We start from the raw sequence: 18,357 nt of genomic DNA on the forward strand, positions 1-18,357 counted from the left end.
ACTGCTCAGTATATTCCATGCACAGCTACATGTGCGGTAACATGTTCCAATGGCTCCAGAGCTCAAAAACAGAGACATGAAGCAGAGAGAAAGCAAGGCTAGTCTTTCTAATGTCCTTGATAATATACATAATCATAGTATGAAATTTAATAATATATATAATGCATTTCTATGCATTTATATTTAAATGTATTTATATGCATTTGTTTTAAATAGTTACTTTGAATTCCAAGGATGGGTGCATTTCCCCTCAGCTTATAGCCCTCATTAGTATTACTACCTTATTAGTGTTATGGTGTTACTATCTATATTATAGCCATATATGTGTTATGGTGTTAATATCTATATTATAGCCTTATTAGTGTTATGGTGTTAATAATCTATATTACAGCTATATTAGTGTTATGGTGTTAATATATATATTACAGCTATTTTAGTGTTATGGTGTTACTATCTATATTATAGCCATATATGTGTTATGGTGTTAATATCTATATTATAGCCTTATTAGTGTTATGGTAATATCTATATTACAGCTATATTAGTGTTATGGTGTTAATATCTATAATATAATTTGTGTGCTCTTGTGATTTGCATTATTTTGTGTTGTAATGTGAATACAGCTTTAACAATCTTATGTTGATATTAACTAATAGCATTATTATTTGCATTTTAATGTTAATTCAAGTGTTAATTCAATGGTTTGTGTTATAATGATGTCCCTTCCATGGCAGCCACAATGTGAGAGAGATGGAGTGAGCGATTGAGGGAGAGAGGGAGGCAGAGATGGAGGGCGAGAAAGGATGAAGGGAGTAAGTAAGGGTGACAGGGAGACGTGAGGGTTGGGGGGTCTGTGAAGAGGCAGCTAAGACTGCTTCTCTTCCTGACAGAGGGAATATGTGTGTATGTGTGTGGGGGTGGTCTCTTCCTGACAGAGGGAATGTTAACTGTGACAGCTACAGAGAGTATGTGTGTGTCTGTATGTGTGTGTTTTATGTGTTGGGGGAGTCACCTAGGAGAGGCTCACTGAACCTCCACACCCTCACTGTGCTACCACTCATCCACATCCAATGTCCATCTCAATTTAAAGGATCCAGAGAAAGGCGAGCTGAATATTTGAAACACTCAGGAAAATAATGGATGAAATTATGCTATATGTAATCATTTACAATAATGTAATCATTCCCAGTAATCATTCACAATAATGTAATCATTCATAATATATTCACAATAGTGTAATCATTCACAATGATGTATTCACAATAATGTAATCATTCACAATAATGTAATCATTCATAATATAATCATTTGCAATGTATTCACAATAATGTAATCATTCATAACAATGTAATCATTCATAATAATGTTATCATTCACAATTATGTATTCATAATAATGCAATCATAAACAATAAAGTATCATTCACAATAAAGAATCATTCACAATAATGTAATCATTCACAATGCATAAACTTTAAGCAGCAAATCAAACACATATGTACATGCCATCACTTGGACTGTATAAAGCTGCTTTGTGACATTGGCTTTTGTAAACAACGCTATATAAATAAATTTGATTTTGACCACTATGTGCTATACTCTGGTATTTTCAATTTCCAAATTGAAATGCCTTGGATTTTGTAATTAAACTGGTAGTTAATTGAACGGTTAAGGTAACTCACTGGCCACATATATTTTATCTTTGTAGACTACAACGTAAAATCTCTTGTACCTAGAAACCGAGGACTGTGATTTGATTAATTATGTTCTATGACATAAATGTCAGTGATCAAGATTTTTCCATGACCACATTTTAGATTCAAGGTTCATAATTGAAGACCACTGCTCTAGGAGATAATGTAACTGGAATATGGCAGTGTTTCACACACAAGAAGAAGCATCTATTCAACTGTTCAGTGACAAAAGGAAGTGAATAAATACAATCCATTTCAAGTGAATAAATACATTCACTTAACATCTCTGTAACATCTGCAAAGGCATTTACAACCACAAAGAAAGTCACATTGGGGCTGCAATAACCAAGGCAAGCATGAATAAAGGAGTATTTATACATACAATGATTGGGGAAAAGGCACTGGAAACAGGTGATGAGAGTGACACTGTTAACAACGCGGGCATGGCAACATGCACAGTAAGAAAAGCAAATGGAAAGCACATGGAGACACAGAAATGAAAACAAACATGAGACCAAATGGTGAGACTACCATGTGGACTACATGATAGAGGAGGGGCCATGACAAAATCCATAAGTGATGATGTGTTAGAAGCTGTTAGAGGATGTCCAGTGTTTACAGTTGATGGACCCAACCTAATCATAGAGGTAGTGAGCTACCTTCCAGAGCAAAAATTAACCAAAGAAATGTTTCCTTACGTAACTCCTAAACGATTATAAACAAGAGAAAAAGGGGGTAGGAAATAAAGAAGAAGCTTCAGACTCCCTACTTTCCAACTACTATATATTATACAAATATACAAATATGACTATGTACAGGGTATATATAACAGCAGGGCTGTAACAAAATAGTTAAGATACATAGATAATGTTCATTAATATTTCATAATATCTAGTAACATTTCAAGTAATTATTGGCACCATAGTAAAGATGAACCGCAAAGGTTTGAAAAAACCTTTAAAATCATAAATACAGTTTAAATTAATTCCTGTCCCACTTTCCCAAGGATGGTAATATCTATTTTTTCCTTCTACCAGAGGCCTAGGAGTTTGAGAATGCAGAGCAATGTTATCACTTCTCCTAAGATTATCCAACAATATATAGGAATATTTGTAAAAATCTCAAAATCTGTGAATAATAGATGTATGCATGCCATAATTTAAATAATTCCTGGGAGTTCCCATACCCCAGCTGTAGGATCAGACTGAGAACAGGAGTATGTATTAATAGTTGAAATAATGTTTTATGTAAGTAACTAAGTGTCTCACAATCCTGAAAATGTCAAACTAATGTATGTGTTTGTGAACATACTTGTTTTCTTCCAAGTAGCCTCAGTGGGGATAATTAGAAAAACAGCTTGTCTATCCCAACCTTGATTCATTTGAATTCAGTGTGTATCTCAAGTAGTTTCTGCTGTGACTGTGACACCAGCTTAAGGATGAATTAAAAAAATATTATCAGTGTTGAATGATTTTAGGGAAGTTTGTTTAAAGACAATTTCCAAAACTTTCAGTCAGGATAATGGGTTTTAACTTTCTAATCCACCTAGCTGGGCTGTGCATCTAATTAAGTATTTAAATAGAAAGATTTAAAGGAAATGGTCAGATTGTAAGTGCACCTTTTAATAGCTTGTATCAACATCTCATTCTTTGTATACAACATCCAACCCCTTAATTACTTTAATTATATCAATTATCATTCCTAATCATATTCAGAGCCCACAGGCCCTGTACATATAACACCATCAAGCTTGGGGTCTCTAAAAGATCATGCCACAGCCAACCAGGACTTATCACAGACAATGCATAGTTCTTATTTAAATATTAAGAGCCAAAATAATGAAATGTCTCTAGGGTTACCCATCATGAAGGTGTACTGAAAGCACTAATTAAATAAAGATATTTAATAGATTTGAATCAAGGCATATCGAGATGAAGTGGGCACTCAAGGGAGCTGAAGAGAGTCTGTGTATTTAGGTCTTTGTGTGTGCGAGAGCATGTGTGTGTGTGCATATGCTTATATATGTATATATGTTTACATGTGTCAACAAGTTCATCTTTGTGCAATGTCTGTGCAAAGCAGCAAAATGCCAATCTCTGTGACAATGTAATGACCCAATAGTACCAATACTAACCCTAACCCAATAGTTCCAATGCTAACCCCAACCCTAACCATACAGTACCAATGCTAACCCCAACCCAATAGTTCCAATGCTAACCCCAACCCTAACCATACAGTACCAATGCTAACCCTAACCCAATGGTACCAAGAGTATTATTAGTCCCTTGATTTTATGTTGTTTTGCTTGCACTAGACAGGGCACATAAAACTAAAAATATACAGAAAATATAAAGCTTGAGACATATTCTAACCTTTATACAGTTCCATAACTAACATTTTAAAATAAATAATGTAATAATAAACAGCTTTTTGAGAGACTGAATAAAGCAGATAAATATAGCCAATACCTTAAAACACATCCATATTAGCTTACAACAAAAAGCTATAGAATCACAAGAGTAAAGCAAAAAATAATTAAGTCTCATCAAACAAATGACATAGATGTTATGTTATCTCTAATATGTGTGAAACACTGCTAGATGTTTGATGCTTTCCAAGGATTATCATAAATTGTTCACAATGAAAAAATGGACGTGGCTCACCTTCAAGATATAAAACATTAGTGACTATAGAAACAACATCACAGCAAAGAACGTGAGAAACAAGGCAAATGTCACCTAGGGGTTCTAACTGTCAATAACACTACCTTACAGTACCAATGCTAATCCTAACCCAATGGTACCAATGCTAACCTTAACCCTAGTGGATCTAACTGTTGATAATGACCTTACACCCTCTGGGTGTACACCTTCTAAAATTACACTTGACACCTCAACAAAATATAAAATAAGCAAAAAATAGACATAGCACATATAGGTGGAAGAGCTATATTGTGTGTATTTTGTGTATTGTATACATTGTGTATGCATGTAAGAGTCTATGTGTTTTATTCTACTACATTTCTTCCCTGGCACATTCCCAGATCATGTGTCTATTGTATATCTTTTGCTAAACTGTTTCGGTTTTGGTGGCACACAGCTCTAGGGACAGCTTATTTTGGGGATGCTTCTATCTGACAGGATACTGTCTCTGAGACACTGGTAGTGGATTAGGAACACGGGCTGTGGCTGGAATACCTCCGGAATTGTCTGTCTGGATCACATCATTCTCCACCTGGGACGCAAGCTCCATATTGTTTGTTCCCTCCTCAGTATCTGCACTTGATTGTAGAGTCTACAGCATTCACTGAGCCTTCGCTTGTTCTTCCTCCACCTCACTGTCAACCTCAGCCTGGCCTCCATCACCCAAACCCAGAAGTATGATGCTTTCATATGTATATTTATCTTGAGACTCATTGGTGTTTGGTGTCTCGTTGTCTACTGCTGGGAGAAACCTGCACTCTGTTAGAAGGTTCTCAAGTAACACCCTTTCTCTTCCATCTTCCTCAGAGCGAACGACATGCAATGGCATCCCAGCTTGTTTTTTACTACCAGATATGGATGGGGTTCCCAGTGGTCACCCAGCTTTTCCCTAGACTCAGTGTGACACACTTTAACAAGAACCCTGTCCGCAGGCTCAGATTGTCTTGCTCTGACCTTTCAATCATAGTGCTTCTTTTGTCGTCTCTTTGCCTATATGGACATCTGGTTAGCCTGATCATTTGCATGAGTCAGGCACTCCTGGAGGTCTCTGGCATACCCTGTGTACTCACAGATACCTGTAGAAGATGACAGACCAAACATCAGATTGACTGGCAGCCTTGGATGTCTCCCAAACATTAAAAAAAGAGCTGTAAACAGTGGAGTCATGGATGGGGCAATTGTATGTATCATCGCATCAACACATTCATGCTGTTGGGACTTCAGGTGGGGTAGCAATGTGCCTAATGTTCATCAGTGTTTTGTCGAAATTTTCAATGGTGCCATTCCCTTGAGGGTGGTATGGAGTTGTGTGGGACTTTCTGCATTCTTCTTATGTGGCCCAATTCCTTCACCACAGGGCTTTCAAAATTTCACCCTTGATCTGACAATAATCCAAATCTACAAAAAATGGTCAGTCACCAGCAATACATTTTTTACTCCACCCTTGGATTTCTCAAGCATGAGAAAGTATACAAACTAACTCAGTAGTGCAGTAACATGAATGCTGTTAAGTGGAGCCTTCAGCACTGCAAGGGGTGCTTTCCTATGGCAGCACGTTTTGCACGGCTGCACTCCATGCTTTAATGTTGTGAAACATTTGTGGCCAATGAAAGCATGCTCTAACTAATGCAACTGTCCAGTTAAATCCAAAGTGACTTGAGATGTCGTGAAGAGCAGCCTTTGCCAGCATCCTCAGTTTTTCTGGCAAGACTAGCTAGTGCAAAATCACTGGATCAACTTGGCACACCCTGACTTCCTGTTTAGTCAGCTGGTAAAACATCAGTACCCATCAAAAGCATAAAACATCAAAAGCAGCAGTAGTCACCAGGGCTTGGACAGGACATCTAGGACATCCAGTGCTTTCCACCTGAATCTGTGTTGCCCCAGTAACCCTTTTACCTCCTGCAGGTGTCTCAAGTGTGTGTGTTGGGGGGGCAATACACGTTGTGTGTACATGCTCAGTGTATCCTGTACCTTTCCATGTAACAGTCTAGATAATGAGTCAGCAATGGAATTGCCATTTTCTGGTCGGTAGAAAATATTAAATTTAACATGGCCAGTTCTGACACCCAGCAGTGACCAGTGGCATCAAGCTTAGCTGTGGATATTACATACTTAAGTGGATTACTGTCGTTCAGTACTGGTCAAACTGGTCACATTACTGGACATGTCAACTGGGATTATTATCTGTCAGTACTGTAAGGTGGTCATAGAATGTATCTGAGACTGCGCATTTCAGTAAAAAGAACTCTAAATTGTGAGCAGAGTAGCATGTTTCAGCTGGGGTGAAGCCTCTGCTCACATATGCTATGACTCATGCAGTATCTCCTTGGACTTAGGCCAGAACTGCTCCCAGGCCTTCTCCTAAAGCATCAACCTGCAGCCAGAAAGGTTGGCTGTAATCTGGATGTGTAATTGGGATATCCTAAAACAGGAGCAGTGGTAAGTTTCTCCTTCAGGTTTTGGAAAACAGTTTTGCTGGTCCATTTCAAAGGGAATACAACCTCAGCAGGTGATTTACCTATTTTCTTCCTTCTTGGATCACCAGCTGTAAGACAGTAGAGAGGGGCTGCCATGGAGGCATATCCATCTATATCCTGGCAATAATACCCAGAGAAGCCCAGGAACTTCAAGAGTTCTTTGCAATTGGTTGGCTTTGACTAGTCTAACCCTGCTACATAGATGATCAAGTCACCAAAACAACACAGCATCAATCTTTGAAAGGTAGAAGGCACATTCTGTAAACGAAAAGGTATATGGTTCACCTCAAAAAGCCTCATCAGAGTGCTGAAAGCTTGTCATGTTCAGCAACTTCCAACTTGGCAATAACCAGGTGAGGTCAATAGTGGAGAAGAATTTGGCTTGTCCCAATGCCTCTAGTGCATTCTAGGGAGAGGGAAGGCATCTCCAGTGCTGCAGGAGTTTAGTTTCAGATACAGATTCTAAAAGACCCAATTACACCAGCCTCCTCCATCTCCTTAATGGCCTGCCTGACTTGCTGGTACTGGGTTGGGGAGAACATGCTGAAAAAGCATTCAGATTTATGGCTATCAGCTCCTTTAGGCAGGAATGCTGGTCACTTTTCTCAAAGGTGCAACTACTGGGGTATTTGGCTGCCTCTCCCTTCATGTCCTGTACCACCTCTTTTTGCATTTTGCCACTATGTCCCTCTGGAAAACTGGTATCACTATCATACTTGGAATCATTCATCTTACTCACTTTACAAGCAGCCTTGGACACATCTTCCACTACAAATGTAGTTGCAATGGTGGCATGTGGCCTGACAGCAACAGGCTGATGAAGAGAGGTTCACTACACTAACAGGAACATTGGCCTGAACACGAGCAACAATCAACCCATCTGGAAGCTTTTGAGAGGGCAAACTAATGCTGTATATGGCACACATTTGGGTGCTCTGTAATGTTTTACATCTCAGATTTATTTCCTTTCCAGGGGGATCACATGCTTATGTTGTCCTGCAAACCTTACAGTGCCAGTTTTACCCTCTGATTCTTTCTCATCGGTTTTCACTACAGATGTCAATGCAGAGTACCATTCAGGGTGAATATGCTTCACTGTGGTGAGGAACTGCTTACCATAAAAGGTCTGCAAAAGTTCCTTAAAAGCACAAATGACATTGGTGCTTATAAGTATGGGGACACTCGCTGTATTTTGTTCCTGGAACAACAAATGCTGGGAGATTGTTAAATGTAGTGTTGAGAAAATGGAGGGCACACCATATTGTGGCACCTGCTGGCCCGCTGCTCCTTATGTGGGAACACTGGTGGGTTTGAGATTCATTGAACATAGCTGTGGGTGTTTTTTTCCAAAACGTATCAGTGATTGTTGTGACTAGAGATCCTGAATCAGAGGGCCCAACACACAGTTCCATTAACTACAATGTCCCCTTCACTATTAGGGCCCACAGGTGGTGTGTCATTACAGTTTTGAGTGACAGTTGCATAAACACCAGAGGGACTTTGCTGACATTTACATTTACGGCATTTAGCAGACGCGCTTATCCAGAGCGACTTACAAAAGTGCTTTGTCATTTACTCATAGAATATATCCAAGCGCAGTATAGTCGATTAGAATTAAACATACCAATGAACTAGAATACTGTAGAATACAGGGATGAATGCTGATATCTAGAAGTGCAAAATCCATAAGGTCTATCTTAAACAATGATAAGTGCTATAAGCAATAAGTGCTAGTTTGTTAAAAAGCATAAATAATGCTCTACAATAAGTACTAAATTAAGTTTCAAGTTTGGTTTATTTGTCACATACATACAATTAGTCAGTCAATAAGGGAGCAGTGTCAGTTGTCCTTTAAATATTCTGCAAATAGATGGGTCTTCAGTCTGTGTTTGAAGACTGCAAGGGACTCTGCTGTCCAGACAGCAAGCGGGAGTTCATTCCACCATCTTGGAGCCAGGACAGAAAATAGTCTTGATGCTTGTTTTCCATGAGACCTGAAGCAAGGTATTTCAAGCCGAGCCGTATTGGAGGTTCGAAGTACTCAAGGTACAGATCGGGCTTTGACCATTGACCTCATGTATGAAGGGGCTGGTCCATTTTTGCCTTTGTAGGCAAGCGTCAAGGTTTTAAATCTGATGCATGCAGCTACAGGCAGTCAATGAAGGGAGCGCAGCAGTGGAGTAACATGTGTGAACTTTGGAAGATTGAAGACCAGTCATGCTGCTGCATTCTGGACAAGTTGTGGAGGTTTGATAGCTCTTAGAGGAAGACCAGCAAGTAGTGAGTTGCAGTAGTCTAGCTTTGTGATCACAAGAGACTGCACAAGCACCTGGGTAGCTTCCTGTGAAAAAAAGGGTCAAATCCTTCGTATGTTACAAAGGAGGAATCTGCAAGACCAGGTTAGATTAGAAACATGAGCTGAGAATGACAACTGGTTGTCCAAAGTTATGCCCAGGCTATGGGCAGCTTCGAATGGTGATACCAGGGAGTTCTCAAAGGAAACCGTAAGGTCGTGGTAAGGGTTGGGAGTACCTGGGATGAACAGAAGCTCAGTTTTACTGGGGTTGAGCTTCAAGTGGTGGGCTGTCATCCATGACGTGATATCAGTCAAGCATGCCGAGATACGTCTGGAGACCTGCGTGTCAGAGGGTGGAAAAGAAAGAAATAATTGAGTGTCATTGGCATAGCAGTGGTAGGAGAAACCAGGAGAAGATATTACATCACCAAGAGAACGAGTATACAAAGAGAAGAGAAGGGGGCCCAATACTGAGTCTTGTGGAACACCAGTGGAGAGTCTGCATGGTTTGGACGTGGATCCTCTCCATGTCACCTGATAGAACCGTCCATCCAGATAGGACTGAAACCATCTCCAAGCAGAGCCAGTCACACAAAGCCTGGAAAGAACAGAGGGAAGAATGTTGTGGTTCATTGTGTCAAAGGCTGCTGAAAGGTCTAGAAGAATCAAAACAGATGACTGTTTGGCAGCTTTAGCGGCATTAAGTTTCTCAGTCACCGCTATGAGGGCCGTTTCTGTAGAATGTGCCCGTTTGTAGCCAGACTGATTGGGATTATGCAGCTGGTTCTGGGTGAGAAAAGGAGACAATTGATTATAAACTGCTCGTTCAAGGGCTTTTGAGAGGAAAGAGAGAAGTGATACCGGTCTGTAGTTGGTAACACTGGAGCTGTCAAGTGTGGCCTTCTTGAGAATTGGTACCACCCTGGCAGTTTTGAATGCAGTAGGCACATATCCAGAAGATAAAGAGTTGTTGATGATGACAGAGATGAAAGGAAGCAGATCTCTTGTGATTGTCTGGAACAAAGCAGAAGGAATCCGATCCAGCGGACATGTAGTCGGATTGCTGGAAGTCAGGAGTTGAAGAATTTAATCTGTGGAGAGAGCAGAAAAAGAAGTCAGAGAGTTGGATGTTGGGGAATGCACATTAGTTGGAGGAATGGGAACAGAGGAAAAGGACTGGCGGATTGCTGCAACCTTCTCCTCAAAGAATGTGATAAAACCTTCCGGAGTAAGAGATGAGGAAGGGGGGAGGGGCGGATTAAGGAGAGAAGAAAAAATAGTGAAGAGCTTGTGTAGATCAGATGATAATGATTTGAATTTCTCTCTGTAGTAGGATGACTTTGCAGATGTTACTTCCAGTGAGAACTTGGAAAGCTAAGGTCTGTATGAGCTAAGGTCTGAATCTACATGAGATTTCCTCCACCACCTCTCTGCAGTCCTTAGTTCTCTCCTATGTCAGCGAAGTGTTTCTGTTAGCCAGGGGGCAGGTGGAGAGGACTTAGCAGGTCTAGAGGAGAGAGGGCACAGAAGATTCATTGATGAGGAGAGTGTAGAAATGAAAGTATTTGTAACTGTATCCAAAGAGAGAGAGGATAGAGAGTCAGGGTGAGGAAGGGTGGACAAAATAGTAGAAGTAAGGGAAGAGGGAGTTATGGAGTGCAGATTGCGACGGAGGAAGGAGGAACATGTTGTAGAGGACTGGATGGAAAGAGAAGGAAGGGAAAGAGAGAAGGATAGAAAGTGATGGTCTGAGAGGTGGAGAGGGGTGATTGCGATGTCCATTGTTGTGGTGGTACGGGTGAAGATCAGGTCCAGAACATTGCCCGCTTTGTGAGTCAGAGGAGAGTGGTTGAGGGTGAGGTCAAATGCTGTCAACAGTGGAAGGATGCAGGAGGAATGCAACTTGTCTGATGGAAGGTTGAAGTCACCAAGGAGAATGAGTGGATTTCTTTCAATGGGGAAATGACTCAGAAGGATGTCGAGCTCATCACTGAAGTGATCCAGGGAACCTGGAGGGCAGTAGATGACAATGATAAGAAGTTTGGTGGGGAAAGACACTTTAATGGCATGAAATTCAAAAGAGGAGATGGAAAGTGTAGGGAAGGAAAGTGGAGTGAAATGCCACTCTCGGGACATTAGTAAACCTGTGCCACCACCTCTGCCAAGACACCTCGGAGAATGCATAAATGAAAAGGCAGAGGACAGGGCAGCCGGAGTCGCCGAGTGCTCGGGGGTGATCCATGTTTCTGTTAGAGCCAGGAAGTGTAGGAAGTGGAGGGATGCTAATGCTGAGATGAAGGCAGCCTTCTGGACAGCAGATTGGCAGTTCCAGAGCCCTCCTGCCACCACGATATGTGATGGTGTGAAGCGTTGTGAGTCAGTGAGGTTGCTGAGATTGCGACATCTATGATTGTGTCAAGGAGATCTGTGGGATATGTGGACAGGAATTGTGAAGCACATTTCAGAAGCTTGATTTGTGGATGTATGAGATAAAGGATTGAAATAATATGAGAGGATACTTAGCTGAGTTTGTGAAGTCCTGTAGGTGAGATGTAGATGAACTGATTGGGAACACCACCAAACCTCCTCTAGATGTTGATTACCGCTACAGACACATGTGTCTGTGAGTCATCCTAATTTAAGTCAGTTCAATAAGTACTGAGCCCGCCCCTCAATTCACACCTAAGGTCAGGGCGAAACTACACCTCTAGTGAGTAATCACTGCTACAAAGCAACTAACAACTAGGTTTAGACAACAAGCCTTGAATTTCACAGAATCTAAGACAAAGGTAAGTGAATTCAGAGCCTCCCTTAACCAACCAGATGATAATCCAATGAGACAAACCAAAAAAAAACACGGTTGCCCCAGTGACCACTGGTTCTAGGCATTTAAAGGCTGATTAATCTCACTAACACTAACAGTTTGGCCTTGCTCGTCCTATCAAAACAGGTCTGCAACAGTGTGCAACATGATTCAGTTTCTCACACCAGTGACAGATGAAATCTAGCTTGTTCTTAGTCAAAATTAGCAGCTCCTTGTGCTCTACTAATCTATTGCATCTAACTAACTTGTATTCAATTTCTCTTCTTGGTTTAAGACAAGTTTCTTTACAAGCTCGATGAGTTCTGACAAATTTGGGTTTTATTTACTAGTTTGCTCAGTTTTGGGGTTTGGGCCATGGTCTGCTCTGTGTGCATGCATCTGACTGACTGTTTTCTTGGGTTTGGTCTGGAACCCACTAGTTTCTCAAGCTGTAAAATGTAGCTCTGCCTGGATCTCCCTAAATGAGGAGAGTCTTAGTGCCATCCTTAGATAAACGTCCTCATTATTTAACCCCTGAAAGAACTGATGAATCAACTTAACACCACAGTCCAGGAGAGGGTAACCTTCATTCTGAAATTCCTTGGCTGCACTCAAAGTAGAGTGACTCACCATGTTTTTGGCGCTGCTCACTGAAGTCTGCAGGGGGGTCCACAGATGTGCATCCATATATTCAGCTCGACAAATGCCCTTACTGGCATCTGCTCATGGGCAAGTAATTTCAGCACTAGCTTCCAAAAAGTGACAGCATACTGTGAGGGCACTGTTGCTGGGCTGGTACGAGTGTGAGGGCTAACTTAATTGGGTGGCTGCCCACATATAACTTTAGGTTTTACAGACCTAGGTAGGGCTGGTGCGGCATTTTCTTCCACATTTATCTCCACTAGTTGGCCGGTAGTCTGTCGACTTTGGCTGTGAGGGACTCTGGCTGAGTCAGGTGACAACAGGGGGTTATTGGAACAAGGTTCACTTGTGCGGGCTAGCTGAGAGAGTGTTATTTGTGAAGCACCCCGCTTTATTCTATGTCTCCCTTTTATTTATTTGTTTGTTTGTTTGTTTATATATAAAATAGCTGGAAGGGAGGTGTATCTTATGGTCTAGGCTGCTCCAAATCCCTAGCAAAATTATGCACTATACTAGAAAATATTTTGCGTAGATACCCAATACAAAATAAAGGTATTACAAATCCCAGGTAGACATATTAAGAACCAATCAGTTACTAAACAAAAGAAATGGAAAAAGGAGCTATTGTGTTACTGATAATCACTGTACACATTGTATATTTTTTCAGCATTCACTTTCCAGAAAGTGTATCAAAGAAACATTAGGCAATAATCTCCAACACTTAGGCACCAGAAAGTAAATAGAAATTCTAAGTCTTTAAAAGGTTAAATAAAGGATATTCCATCCAAGAGAAACAACACTACCTGCAGAAGTAGCACCCACACCGAGCTTCACACTATATCAAAGATGTAACCCTTTCTCTCTCCTTGGCTCTCTAGCAAGGCTCTGCATTGTGTTTGATGGACTAAAGGAAACCTGAGAACTCAAAATTGTGTGCATCATCTGATGGTGCTGTTTTATTGGCAGGCTTCTTTTTCTCTTGGTCCATAACAGGCAGTGGTTACTCTCTTCAAAATATAAAACAGTAGTCATGTCAAACATGTTAAAAGCCTCTGATAAAATGAGTTACAGCTAGTATTATTAGTCCCTTGATTTTACATTGTTTTGCTTGCACTACACAGCACACATAAAACGAAAATATAAAACTTAGGACATTTCAATAACTAACGATTTTAAAGAAATAAAGTAATAATAAACAGCTTTCCGAAAGACTGAACAAAGTACATCAATCTAGATTAGCTTCCAAGTTAAGATATAGAACCTATAATAGATAGAATAGAATAGATAGACTAGCTATAGAAAGATAAAGCAAAAAAAAAAAAAAGATTAATTCGCACTAAACAAATGACAAAGAGATTACTTTATCTCTAATCTGTGTGAAACACTGCATGATGTTTGATGCTTTCCGAGGATTAACATAAATTATTCACGAAGACAAAATCACCATGGCTTACTTCAAATAAAACAGAAGCAACGTCACAGCAAAGAACGTGGAAAAACAGCGCATGCGCCACCTAGTGGTTCTGACTGATAATAACACTACCATACGGTACTAATGCTACCCCTAACCCAGTGGCTAATTATGAATTATGTTGGTGAGCAGCTGCTTTGTGGACCCAGTGGATTCTCATCTGTGCACACGGCCCACTGTGGAGGACAGCTCCACATGTCTCTCTGCCATTCCAGTCTCTCTTATGACAGGTCACCTCCAGAACAAACACACGTGTGCATGTGTATTTGCATGTTTAAGTGTGTATTAGTTTGTGTGTGTGTGTGTGTGTGTGTGTGTGTGTGTGTGTGTGTGTGTGTGTGTGTGTGTGGAAAAGAGAGATGAGATGCTACTTGGTGCATTAAAGGAGCAATCAGCCTCAAAGCTGCTGTCAGCTACATCTGACACCCACCCACACACACACACACACACACACACACAGACACACACACATACACACAAACACGTGCATGAGCATATGCACACACATGCCAGAATGCAGAGGCACACACAGAACACTGCATGCTCTCACTGACTGCTGAGTTACACAATTATGAAATGAGTCATAAAATAGTTCAGGATTATGCTTGAGGCTTTTTGAAACTGCACTGCGACATGAATATATTTCAAGAGGCAAAACTAAAAAGACACATTCACCTTAGCCCACTGCCTTGTAGAGTGTCGGTCAATAAGCTGACTAACAAAATCTCTAACAAACATGTGCAGGACACACAGCTGCACACACATATCTTCACACACACTGCTGCGCTAAAGTAATCATTGACAATTCTCCCAAGACAAGGCTGCTTTCTCAGCTGACAGACATAGCCTTATTACCCCCTCACTCTCACCCCCTGTCCTTGTTGATATCTCTCTCTCTTACACACACACACACACACACACACACACACACACACACACACTACTCACTCACTTACTCTTACTCGTCTCATCACCTCATCCACCTTTGCATGGGGAAACAGGCCCTCCCTGTTACAGTTCCTGTCTCCATGGCAACAACCAATTGAGAGGAGTGAGCTGTCGCTTAACAGGCCTGCCAACAGAATACCACGAAAGAAGGAACACAGAATGCAATGAGAGTGAGAGAGAGAGAGAGAGAGAGAGAGAGAGAGAGAGAGAGAGAGAGAGAGAGAGAGAGAGAGGTAAAAGGGATCAGAGGACTCAGTTAAGGGGCAAAGGTCAAATGCAAACTCAAAGAGAGAGTCACTCTGGATGTCCATGTTTGATTACAAAACTGCCACTAAGTGGACACTGAAAGTTTAACTGGAAGCTAGTTACTTGTATTTTTAGCATATGTCTTTACACATGAACTGCTGACATGTACTGTAATTTTCCATATTCTATATGGGATTTTTATATGGTATGGTAGTCTCTGTATGCCCCCAGTAACAGGTAGCTATCGGCCAAGAGCCTAAATAATAATTTTGCATTATGCATCTCAAGTTACAGCAAACCGGCAGCATACAGTGGACCCATGGAACAGCTGTTTCAGTCAGATGCCACTGTAAACGCATCCAGTCAGTGATGGGTTAGTGACATAAATGATGACATCATCAAGAGAAAAATGAGATGGCTAGAGAAACTGAACGTGAAGAGACAAGCGTCTATTTTGTAGAGTATATCAGACTGATTTAGTTATATGTTCAAGCATTTATTGGGCCCTTTACAGTATTCATATTATAGCTTATAAGACAGTATGCTGCCAACAGTATGTTGGCTTTTTTTTTTTTTTTTTTTGCAGGCTTAGGGTGAAAATCTTGAAAAAGAGAAAATTGTGAAAAAGCATGCTTTACACTATGTGGCTACTTGAAAGGGTGCAAGAATTTATTTCAAAATTAGTTTATTGCCTACAAAGACAGCTATCATGGTAAGAAAATAAAAGTACTTATGTAAAACGATGTGTTTCTATAAGACAGTTTTCCTCTTATCACCACACACGTCCTTTGGGGTAGAGAGAATCTCTAGAGATCATTATCTGTTCTTTCTCTTGGATGTTGGCCAGCATGAACAGTTGGCACTTGGCAGAGAGCTGCAGTAATCTTCACCATCACCTGAGTGCTGAAGGCAGAGGCTGAATAAATCCAGAGAGTGCCTGTTCATTTTCTCTCTCTGTGGTGATCCTGCCAGTCACGGTGCCACATGTCACAAAGATCTGGCTTGGGCAGCATGGGTATAGCCAGCCTCGGACCCCAGATGTTCAGCTGGGATCATGTTGCAGAAGGCACATGATGCCAAGCTGGAGCCAGTTCTTGGCTTCTTTACAGCTCAGCACTTCAACCTGCCAGGCCTCCAGTCCTGGTGCAGAACACACCTTTAGTTACTTGTGGTTGTATGTGTGAAATTGCTTTAAACAAATCAAATCAAATTTATTTATATAGCACTTTTTACAAAATTCATTGTGACAAAGCAGTTTTAAAAATGTCCAAGTCCAAGCCCCCAGTGAACAAGCCAAGGGCAACAGTGACAAGGAAAAACTCCCTAGAACATGAGGAAGAAACCTTGAGAGGAATCAAAACTCAAAGGAGGGGCCCATGCTTCTCTGGCCGATTACGGACACCACAATAGTAGCAATTTTAAGAGAAAAATTAATAAGTAATAATAAAATTATAAAATAAGCAATTAATGTCTAGTCTGCTTTCCTAGAAGTCTTAGTCTTGTCCCAATGTTGTGCTCATATCCAAAATCCAGACCTGCACAAAAACATCCATCAATGGAAACGGAGAAGTAGTTGGCTAGGGTGAACATGTGGTGAGCTACAGCAGGGGACATCAGGGGGTGGTGGGAGTAGCCACAGCAGCTAAGATGGGTTGAGGCTCAGTAACATCATGATATCAGGGGTAAGTGTACCTCAGCAGAAAGAGAGAATAGATTATTAGGCATGTCCAGGTACGAGGGTATGTACCTTTACACTAAATCAAGAAGGCCAGCACCCACCAGCTTGCCTTACACAAAAGCAATCCTTGACATTGTCTTATGGTGTTGAAATGCCATGTCCAATTCATCTTGATTGTCTGATTAAATGTGAATAGTTTAGTTTTGGGGTTTGTGTTTATGACAGTTTAGTGGTTAATGCAATACATCTCCAGTGGGGTATGATGGTGTTGTGTGTCCTGTGTGGAAGACTGAGAGTATGAGAGCATTTTGTGTGTTGGGAATGTGAGAAGATGAGGGTGTGAGGGTGTTTGCATGTATCAGCAGGGTCAGGGTATGAAACTAATAGCAAACATTCGTTCTCTGCCATTGAAGTTTTATTTAATTATCAGCAGTTTAAAACAGGGAAGTGGGGGCATATAACAGAATCAGATGAGGCAACCCAGACATATTCCATTACAGTTTTAGGTAATGTTTCTTACAGGGTATCCTAGGCTTACATAGAGATGCTCTGTTAAATATTTAAAATCTTATTTAGTAAAGAACCACAACAGGGTCTCATAAAATGGTGGCATTCTGTTCAGCACAAGTGCAAAGCCATGTGATAGATATAACTCATTGTCAGGTGATAATACTGTATACAGTGAACATTAAACCTTTGTGGGGTACAGTAGACTTAAGAGTGTCTGCTTTTTACTGGCATGTCCTCCATGTTTGCCCCTCTGGAACAGGCTTGTGGCCTCAGCTCTATGTGCTTACCATCTGGTTGCTAGGGAGACAGGAATTTGAAGCAGAGTGCATTGTACACCTCCTCTAGTTGTCACAGTGCTGTGTGAGAGAGGCAGACACACACATGGAGGAGATAGTTAGTAAGGTTTGGAGGGGAAGTGTAGCAGATGCTCTCATATCTCACACTTACACACACACACATACACACACACACACACACACACGGAGGAGATAGTTAGTAAGGTTTGAAGGGGAAGTGTAGCAGATGCTCTCATATCTCACACTTACACACACACACATACACACACACACACACACGGAGGAGATAGTTAGTAAGGTTTGAAGGGGAAGTGTACTGTTTCCTATTGAGGCACATGAGACTGCTCTAATGAACAGAACCTCTCGCCCAATTAGGAACACTCTCACACACACACAATCACTCTCACACACTCACACACATACTCACACACACACAATCACTCTCACAAACTCACACACACACACACTCACACACAATCACTCTCACACACACACACACACACACACACAATGCAGACACTTACTCAAAAACACACAATCACTCACACACACACACACACACACACACACGGAGGAGATAGTTAGTAAGGTT

This window comes from Electrophorus electricus, chromosome 2 (assembly GCF_041902795.1).
Source record: "Electrophorus electricus isolate QZ-2024a chromosome 2, ASM4190279v1, whole genome shotgun sequence".
NCBI lineage: Eukaryota > Metazoa > Chordata > Actinopteri > Gymnotiformes > Gymnotidae > Electrophorus > Electrophorus electricus.